General features: G+C 38.3%; 1 pseudogene; it reads left to right on the top strand.

Moving 5' to 3' along the window:
* Positions 1 to 9,501: 9,501 nt before the first annotated feature.
* Positions 9,502 to 9,619, top strand: LOC128249645 (5S ribosomal RNA; annotated as a pseudogene).
* Positions 9,620 to 10,077: the final 458 nt, after the last annotated feature.

The following is a 10,077-nucleotide window of genomic DNA, read 5'->3' as shown; positions in this document are numbered from 1 at the left end:
ATATATATATATATATATATATATATATATATATATATATATATCTATATATATATATATATATATATATGGATGTGTGTGTGTATATATTCACACACATATATGATAGTAACTGACAGAACGGATATAGAAAAAAGAAAGAGAGAAAGAGAGGGGAGTGAATGTGGTTTTGTATGCTATTGAGTGTTAGTTCCGTTAATGTCAATAAATACGCTATGTATATATGTGTATATGTGTATATGTGCATATGTGTATATGTGTATATGTGTATATGTGTATATGAGTGCGTGTCTGAGAAATGGAATAGTTGTATGGGTATGCGTATGTGTATTTATATATGCATATGAGTGGGAGAGCGGACGTGTTTGATTACCATCACGTGTACACAGTAGAGGATCTAATATCTATATAATCTGTGCATGTGTAAATATGTACAGAAATTTTGTATTTGTAACGGAGTGTGAAAGTATGTTTTTTATTGATTGATATCTTTACTAAAAGATCAAAATGGGAAAATAGTGAAAGACGAAAATATGTTGAACATATAAAGATGTTTACTGGTATTGTTGTTTGCAAATAGTATATGTATTTGTTTTAAATGTGGTTTTAAAGATAGATAGATAGATAGATAGATAGATAGATAGATAGATACATTTCTTTTATTAGCCACATAGGGCTCAACGAAGATGGGACAAATACAATGTAGAGCTTTTCTTTTTGGGAGGGGGAAGGAAGGAAAAAAAAAAAAAAAAAAAAAAAAATTGGTGGTGTCGATCAAAAGGGATCGTAGGAAGGGAAAAAGGGGCAGTTCGATCAAAAGGGATCGAAAAAAAAAGAAAAGGAAAGGCCGATCAATAGGGATCGTGTATCACACAGTAATGTTCTCGTGTAAAAAGAGGGGAGGACAGTTTAGGTTTAGCCGTGGAAGGAAAAGCCTACGGAAAAGACCACGGTGACCTTGGTCAATATTCTCATTGAAGAAACTATAACAGTAAGTGACTCTCTTTTGCCTTTTTGTTTTATTTTTTTTTTTTTCTTGTTCATAGGGTTATGCTCAAGATGGCTCCGTCGTTCACACGTGCCATCCTTGCTACATTCACCCATCTTTTTTTGAAGCATTCACTAGACAAGACTTCCCTTTCTACTCTCAACTTCCTCTTCAGGTGATACTTGAAGAAGTTGATGAGAGATTGCCCAGAGAGGAAAGTCTTTGTCTCTAGACCTTTCAGACGCGTCCACCATACACATTCTTTCGCCATAGCCACAAGGACGATGAAAATAGCTCTTCCTTCCCGTTTAAAGGAAGGAGGCGCGACAATATTCACGATAGACTCGGCTGATAGACCGACTCGTCCCACACGCGATAGCAGTTGTTCGACGTAAGCCCACAGCTCGGAAATGGTGGGACACTGTACGAGTGCGTGCAGAACGGTTTCGTCGCTCTGCCGGCATCTCGGACAGGTCGGCCCCGTGTTTCTCGAGCCATGCCTGTAGAGCTTATCCCGAACGGGTAGTGCTTCTCGATAGCACTGCCAGGCCAGGGGATAGATAGATAGATAGATAGATAGATAGATAGATAGATAGATAGATAGACAGAGGAGAGAGAGAGAGGCAGGCAGGCAGGTAGGGAGGTAGGGAGGTAAGTAGAGAGGTAGGAATGTAAGTAGATAGATAGATAGATAGATAGATAGATAGATAGATAGATAGATAGACAGAGGAGAGAGAGAGGCAGGCAGGCAGGCAGGCAGGTAGGGAGGTAGGAATGTAAGTAGATAGATAGATAGATAGACAGACAGACAGACAGACAGACAGACAGACAGACAGACAGGAATGTAGGCTGATAGATTGATAAATATGTAGGTCGGTAGATAGATAAATAAATGGATATATAGATACAAAACAGATAATTGTACAACTGACAGAAATATTTACACTCACATTAACACCCACACACACATACGCATGCAGTTATATCAGTCTTGTTTGTGTGTGTGTGTGTGTGTGTGTGTGTGTGTGTGTGTGTGTGTGTGTGTGTGTGTGTGTGTGTATATATATATATATACATACACGCACATATCTGTATATAAATGTATATCACCAGTGAACTAAACCCCTCATATTCTATATATTATCGTTAGAGGAGACAACAAACATTAAGACAAGGCAAACATCTCAAGTCATATACAATATTATTACTGGGAAAAAATTCAGTCTTACAGCTGTTTCTGGGATATCCATGAGTTTGGGATATCAGAGACAAATGGGGGGAAAATAGAGAAAATGAGAATGTTATATATTAATGAGATGACGACATAGAGGAAGTGAGTAAAAGGATAAGGAGATGGAAAGAAAGAAGTAAAAAGAAGCATAAATGTTTGTTGCCCTTTTTAATACTTATATATCCGCTGCGTCAGAAATCTGCAATGGCTCCATAACTACCGTCTCGTCTATAACCTTGGGGCCCTACAGCATTTACCTAGCGTGCCTAATCGTTTAGATCACTTGTGAACTAAACCCCCATAATTTGTGGCTGTGTAATAGGCGCAGGAGTGGCAGTGTGGTAAGTAGCTTGCTTACCAACCACATGGTTCCGGGTTCAGTCCCACTGCGTAGCACCTTGGGCAAGTGTCTTCTATTATAGCCTCGGGCCGACCAAAGCCTTGTGAGTGAATTTGGTAGACGGAAACTGAAAGAAACCCGTCGTATATATGTATATATATGTGTATGTGTGTATATGTTGTGTATCTGTGTTTGTCCCCCAACATCGCTGGTGTGTTTAAGTTCCCATAACTTAGCGGTTCGGCAAAAAGAGACCGATAGAATAAGTACTAGGCTTACAAAGAATAAGTCCTGGGGTCGATTTGATTCGACTAAAGGTGGTGCTCCAGCATGGCCGCAGTCAAATGACTGAAACAAGTAAAAGAATAAAAGAATATACATATATATATATATATTTACATACACACACATTGCTCCGAGAATTGTAATGTTTTCTAAGTTTAACTAAATTAATTCATTTTTATTTTGGACATTATTTCAAGGTGTTACTGATGCTGGGTTTAGAGAATAGAGTCATTTTACGAAATAATTCCATTTTGAATTTATAATGAATTTCTAAATAAAAAATGATTGCGCATTTTTTATTTCTGGCTTTAATTTGATCCGAAAACAAACAAGTTCGAACACGGCCAAAGAGGTGAAAAAATATTACTGATCATACACTAATAAATGAAGGAAAATGAAAAAGACAAAGCCATAGGAATGACGTTTTAACAGCGAATAAGGTGAGACAACACAAAAAGAAAGCCTTTTTTAAATGAGGTTACAGGTTATTGATTTGAGAGGTATTTTGTTGCTACTTTTTGCAGCTCGAGTTACTGCAAATTAGCACGTCAGTTACCTTCTTATATAATTAGCTGGAAAGGGAACTGGACCGATTTTAAGCCAATTAGATAAATTTGTTCAAACTGGATCCCGCGTCAAGAGAGGGCCCAACACACATGCTCGAGCGGAGGACGCGATGATGAATTTTTAGTATATCATTGTGGGCTAACGATGAAGCCTGAAACCTACAACGATTTTTGGCTGCGACTGGCGTACTACACGTCAATCTTCAGCTTTTTTAGAGTAGAGGTCCCCATAGACAATTCCCTAATAGGGCCCCACAATTCTTCGCGCCGGATCTGTTGGTGGTAATAGTTTCTTTTTGTGATAGCGCTAGTGGTTTTAGACAGGACATGTTTTATGCCAATTGGACAGATTTATTCAAATTGGGTTGTGCGTCAAGAGAGGACCCCGAGAACACACTCGAGTGGAGGACGCTATGATGAATTTTTAGAATATCAGGCCCTGAACGCTTTTCGGTTGGGACTAATGTACTACACGAAGCATAAAACTTCAATCTTCAGTTTTTGTAAACAGAGGCAGCATTAATACAGAAGGGAATATTCAACCCCACTTAAACGTAGATGTTCTATTAGAACAAACTATACAGCGGTAGTTACCATGAGAGAAATGCTCATATTGCTTTTTTTTTTAGTAAAACAAAGCTTTCTTGTTATATCACCAGTGGGAAGATAAATCCCTAATAGAACATCGACGTTTAAGTGGGACTAAATATTACCTCTCGGTATTAACACTGCCTATGTCACTAATATATGTGTTTGTTAACGAATTAACTGCCTGATTGTGACACCAGCGCCTGTTCTGGCACTCTCAATCTATATATTGCTGGCGATGAGGTGAATCGCTGTTGTCTCTAGCGGCCGAGCGTCCATCACCAACGAGACCAAAGAAGGTTGAAATCATGTGATCTGGTGGTCTCGCTAGCAATATAAACAAGAGTGCATTTTGCACCAAAAAGACAATATAAGAGTTTCTCTCATCGTATCTACCGCAGTATAATTTGTTCTAACAGAACATCCCATGTTTAAGTGCGGATACATATTACCTCCCGATATCACTACTGCCTTTGTTGTTAATATATATTAATCTTACTCTACTTTAACACTCTCGGCTCAATCAATGATAGGTTCATGTAATTCCTGGCCTGATATTACTACTGTAAAGTTCTGTCTCATTGAGACGCACTGTACGGAAGTTCGAATAGCAGTAGATTCCTTAAGTTAGTATATAACCGTATTATTGTGTATACTGCCCCTGGCTAAGGAGATTAAATAGAGGAAGAAGTTGAGAAGATTCAGATCGTATTTTCTTTACTTTCCCAAAACAAATCAGGCGTGGCTGTGTGGTAGGAAGCGTACTTCCCAATCGCATGGTTCCGGTTTCAGTCCCACTGCGTGATACCTTGAGCAAGTCTCTTCTATTGAAGCCTCGGACCGACAAAAGCTTGTGAGTCGATGTAGCAGACGGAAACTGAAAGACGCCCGTCTTATATGTAAACACACACACACACACACACACACACACACACACACACACACACACACACACACACACACACATACACACAGAAACACAAACACACACACACGCACACACATATATGAGTGCAAGTATGGCTGTGTCTTGCACAATAGCTTCGGGCCAACCAAAGTCTTGTAAATAGATTTGATAGACGAAAACTGAAAGAAGTATGTGCGTGTGTGTGTGTGTGTCTGTGCTTGTTCCCACAATAATTTGACAACAGCCGGAGTTGACGTGTTTACGCAACCGTAATCTAGCACTTCGACAAAATGTTCCTATAGAAAAGAGAGAGACAGAACAAGTATCAGGCTTTAAACATGTACTGGGGTCGATTCGCTCGACTGAAATTTTTCAAGGCGGTGCTCCAGCATGGCCAGAATCTAATGACTGAAACAAGTAAAAGAATAAAACAATAAAATATAAAAATAAGAAAAAAGTCGATACCTGATGAGGTTAAATGTGTAATGAAACAGAATTGCAGACGTACAGAATGCGATACTGAAATGTCATTATCTGTCGTTACATCTTTTGTACTTTCAAAGTTTGGTTTTTGAGACGTCCGGCGCCCTGGGACGCTAACATAAAATTTTGACTTTGTTAGTGTCTCGTCTCACTGAAGATGATGCTTGGTGGGACACTTGACTGTTCCACTGTCTTGGCCAGGTCATCATCCGCAGTATCGCCAGGTGTGTTGCATAAACATGTGAATGGACCTCTTCACGTTAATTATTTTTCATCTTTTACTTTCAGTTCATTTATTAGCTGTTTGTTTCGTAAATTGTGATCTTTTTTACTGTCAGAAATAATACTTATAAATCGCCTGAATATCTTTTTAAAAATACTATAAGAAATAGAAAAGTTAAGAAAAGTAATGTGACTATGTGTTAAGAAGCTTGCCTCCCAACAAAATGGCTCCGAGTACAGTCCCGCTGCGTGGCACCTTGGTGTCTTCTACTATAGTCTTGAGCCGACCAAAGCCTTGTGAGTAGATTTGGAAGATGGAAACTATAAGAAGGCCGTCATATATATATGTATATATATATGTGTGTGTGTGTGTGCGTGCGTGTGTGTATGTGTGTGCGTGTGTCTGTGTGTCTGTGTTTGTCCCCATTCCACCACTTGACAACTGGTTTTGGCATCTTTACATCTCCGTAACTTAGCAGTTCAGCAAAGGAAACCGACAGAATAAGTACCTGGCTTTAAAAAAAAGGACTGAACATTCTTCAAGGCGGTGCCCCAGCATGACCGCAGTCTAATGACTGAAACAAATAAAATATAAATGCTAAAGCAAAGAAAAATATATTCATTTAATATATCGTTTTAAAAGGACATAATAAATTTGAAGCAAAAACAATTTCAATTAAGAAATAAAGTATGAAAAACGCTAAAACTGGTGGTATTTCTAGAAACACATGCATTGCAATGGCTGTATCAACTGCAAAATTTATATCATGCTATAAAATTTTGACAGTTGAGAAGCTCCTGGTAAATTATTCGACTGTGGTTGCAGGAGCCTAATAAATATTACTTTTTGAATACATAAGTTACCACCGATGTTTCTAGCGAAGACCTTGATAGAAAACCATAACTTCTGTGGTCTGACAGCTGTCGAAATGGGTTTTTTTATGTGCTCTCTAAAGCGTTTATGAAACGAACGAATGGCTCTGTGTATGAAAAACCTGTTGCATTCTACATATTTAATAGAAAACATTCATTATCTAAGCTTTCATTTGTCATGTATTTTTAAGTGGACAGTTTGCTAATGTTTGTATTCGATGGGGATCAAATGTTTTCCATTACACTGTGAGTTACTTAAATAAAATTCCGAATAAACAGGTTGTTGTCCAAATTTTATGCACCTTCAAAAGTTACACTGTGTAACACGAATTTTGTCCTTAAGTAGCAACTGTTATTTCCTATTTGTTTACCCCCAGAAATGTAAAATGGCTAATATTTCATTAAAACTTTTCTTTAGTACATTTATTCAAACCTCAAAAACTCCCTCTCAACACATGGTTATGATGCTCCCTAACTACTCTTGCTCATCATCAGAGATACACATATTGTCAGCCACTAAGGAACATGCTCAAGAACTTCAAGTCAAGCAACTGACAGCCAATCTGTGCTACCGAGCAAAACATTTGCTATAACGATATTTCTGCTTCAGCAACTCAGCCCTGAATCTGTCTGAAATGTAATGGAAAATAAGTCAATTTCAAAATATTGATATCCAGGTAACAAATGCAAAGTTTGGAAGGAATAATAGTCAGTTACTTTGATTTTCGGATAGAAAAAAATAAGAAATAACACTTACTGATCAAAGACAATAAATGAATAAATAAAAAGAAAATTAAAAATTAAAAATTTTGTTACACAGTGTTCGCAAGCATCTTGAAACTACTTTTTATGAGAAATTTACTACTACAATATCGTCCATGTATCTCGCTAAGTCGAGTCAAAAAGACACCAACATATACTGTGCAAGCCGCACAAACGTCACTGCAGAACGGTAGTAGTCGAATTAGGCCTGCATCCTTTATTCTAAAGCCTTAGCGTGGAGCGTTCCCCCAATAGGCCTTTCTGAATGACACAATGACATAATCATTCTGATGAGACTAGGTTCTCGTTTCAACATAAAACCGGCAGATCTCGATCATGAGAATGGTAATAACCCCGATGGAGCAACCCTCTTTCCATTCAAGGCAAGCAGATCTCTAGTCTGGGACGTGACGTGGAGCGACACGTACTCCGGTTCCAGCCTTGCAGCATCACCTGCAAACCTGGATGTCGCTGCCTGTAATGTGTAGGAGAGTAAAATCAATAAATATAGGTGCCTTCCTTGACGCTATCAGTTTGCATCGGACAAGTTAACTAGGACCTCATACTACCAATTTTCTCTGCAAAATAGGGATAACGTTGACCTATCGGAGAAATTAGCCCCGTGAGGTGGAATAGCTGGTGTAGAGAGTGTCGCTGGTAACGCCATCGCGGTCATTAGCGCGGGGCGCGGCTGAGCTCTCCAACAGTTATGGAATATGTGGCCCATCGCTCGATCTCCCTCCATCTTCCGCTCCTTTACCCCGCCCCTTTTTTTCCTATTTTCTTTTTCTTCATCATTTCTTTCCTCTTTCTTTGAATCTGTGTGAATCTTTTAAATTTAAAACCTATGACAAATAGAGAGAGAAATCGCGTATTAGAATGATATTGTAATAGCAAACCAGTTCTTACTTCACAATTAAGTTCACGTTAATAATTGGAAGTGTCCAGATGTAAAAACAATTATTTCAACAAAAAACATGCCCAGGAATGAACTCTTTACGAGGACTCATCTGCTCAGTCGTGCAATGTACGAGAAATAGCAGACAGATCTCACATAATCATACTCCACATTTTGAATAACTTGGAACAGACAAAATGACCACATTTGAAATGCATTCGATCATTGGTATGGTCAACATCCGATAGGTGAGGACTAAACAAAAGTAAAACAAAAGACATTTTCATGTAAGAGATTATTAGTAATCAATGACCTTGTTGCAACTTGGAGAGTTATTTTTATTCTCATTGCTGAAGAGATTTATTTTGAAAAAGTGTTTCTATTTCACGCAATCAGAATCAGTTCAACTCTGTTTTCCGTCTCAGTTTTTTTCGCACCAATATACAATAACTACTACTACTACTACTACTACTACTACTACTACTACTACTACTACTACTACTAAATACCAACAACTTTTACTATTGCCGTCGTAGCCAATGGCCTTCTTACTAATGCATGTGAAGTCCAGTCTTCTGCTGCGTATAGACTTGCTTTTTGAGTAACTCTTTGCCGTATTACATTTCTGTCCTGTAATCATTTATAATTTTCCGCCACCTCCAGCGCCGAGACCACCAGGTCACGTTATTTCGACCTTATTTGTTCTTTTCAGTGATGGATGCTCGACCGCTAGAGACAGCAGCAATTCATCTTACCCCCAACGGTATATAGATTGAGAGCGCCAGAATAGGTGCTAGTGTCACGATTAGGGAGTTAGCTTGTTAAAAACTATATATTAGTGGCAGAGGCAGTGTAAATACCAAGAGGTAATATTAATCCCCACTTAAACGTGAAGTACAAACTATATTGTGGAAGATTACGTGAGAGAAACTCTCATATTGGCTCTTGAGTTTAAAATGGCCCCTTGTTTATATCAGTAGCGGGAGACAATTCCCCACTATATCCAGCGCCGATCAATTGATTTCTACCTTGTTTGGTCTTGTTATTGATGGTCATTCGACCGTGTGTCAATCTTCAGACTCACAATTCTATTGATAACCGTATATGAGGATCAACGCTGGAATATTGCTATTTTAAACCAACGGTAAAATTACTAAATAAATTTATGCAAAATAAACCCTATCTTAATACAAAACATAAAACTAGGGCACAGCCGAGTTTTCAATGCAAAACAAATAAAAACTGTTGTACATACATAAGGTATACACACATATACACACATACATACATACATACATACATACAAACATACATACATAGCATACATACATACATGCATAGCATACATAAGCGGTATTGTCTACGGCCATATCACGCTGAGGCATCGGTTCTCGTCCGGTCACCGAAGTTAAGCAACGTCGAGCCTAGTGAGTACTTAGATGGGTGACCGCTTGGGAAACCTAGGTGCTGTAAGCATAAAGAAAAGAAAAATAACAAAGCGATGGATCGGGGCTTGTGGGGTCGGAGCGTGGCCTGATCATCGCTTCATTTGTGTTGTCTAACGTACTGTTAATATCATTCGATTTTTTATATTTTATATAATTTTTAAAGTGATATTTTATGTAAACCATTCGCATTACTGATCCCAATCAGTTGTTTTGTACCATTCTATGTTTAGCCCCCTGTGGGTAATAAAGAAATTGGTATCATCTACCGATAAGACATGAATGTTGAAGCTAATGTTCTATATAATGAGATCCGTTGGAAGGATAACCCTGAAGCCAAAGAAATAAGAACCCACAATATGGTAGAGGCCATAGTCACTCATAATATAAAAGAATACAGATGAAATGTCCCAGTGAAAGCCTCAAAAGTTTTCAAAAATAATAGCCCTGACATAGTGATTTAGGACAAGGAAGAAAAGCTGCGTACAG

Source organism: Octopus bimaculoides, chromosome Z (genome assembly GCF_046866305.1).
Source record: "Octopus bimaculoides isolate indiv1 chromosome Z, ASM4686630v1, whole genome shotgun sequence".
NCBI classification, from domain to species: Eukaryota; Metazoa; Mollusca; class Cephalopoda; order Octopoda; family Octopodidae; genus Octopus; species Octopus bimaculoides.
This window is presented reverse-complemented; position numbering and strand designations above follow the sequence as displayed.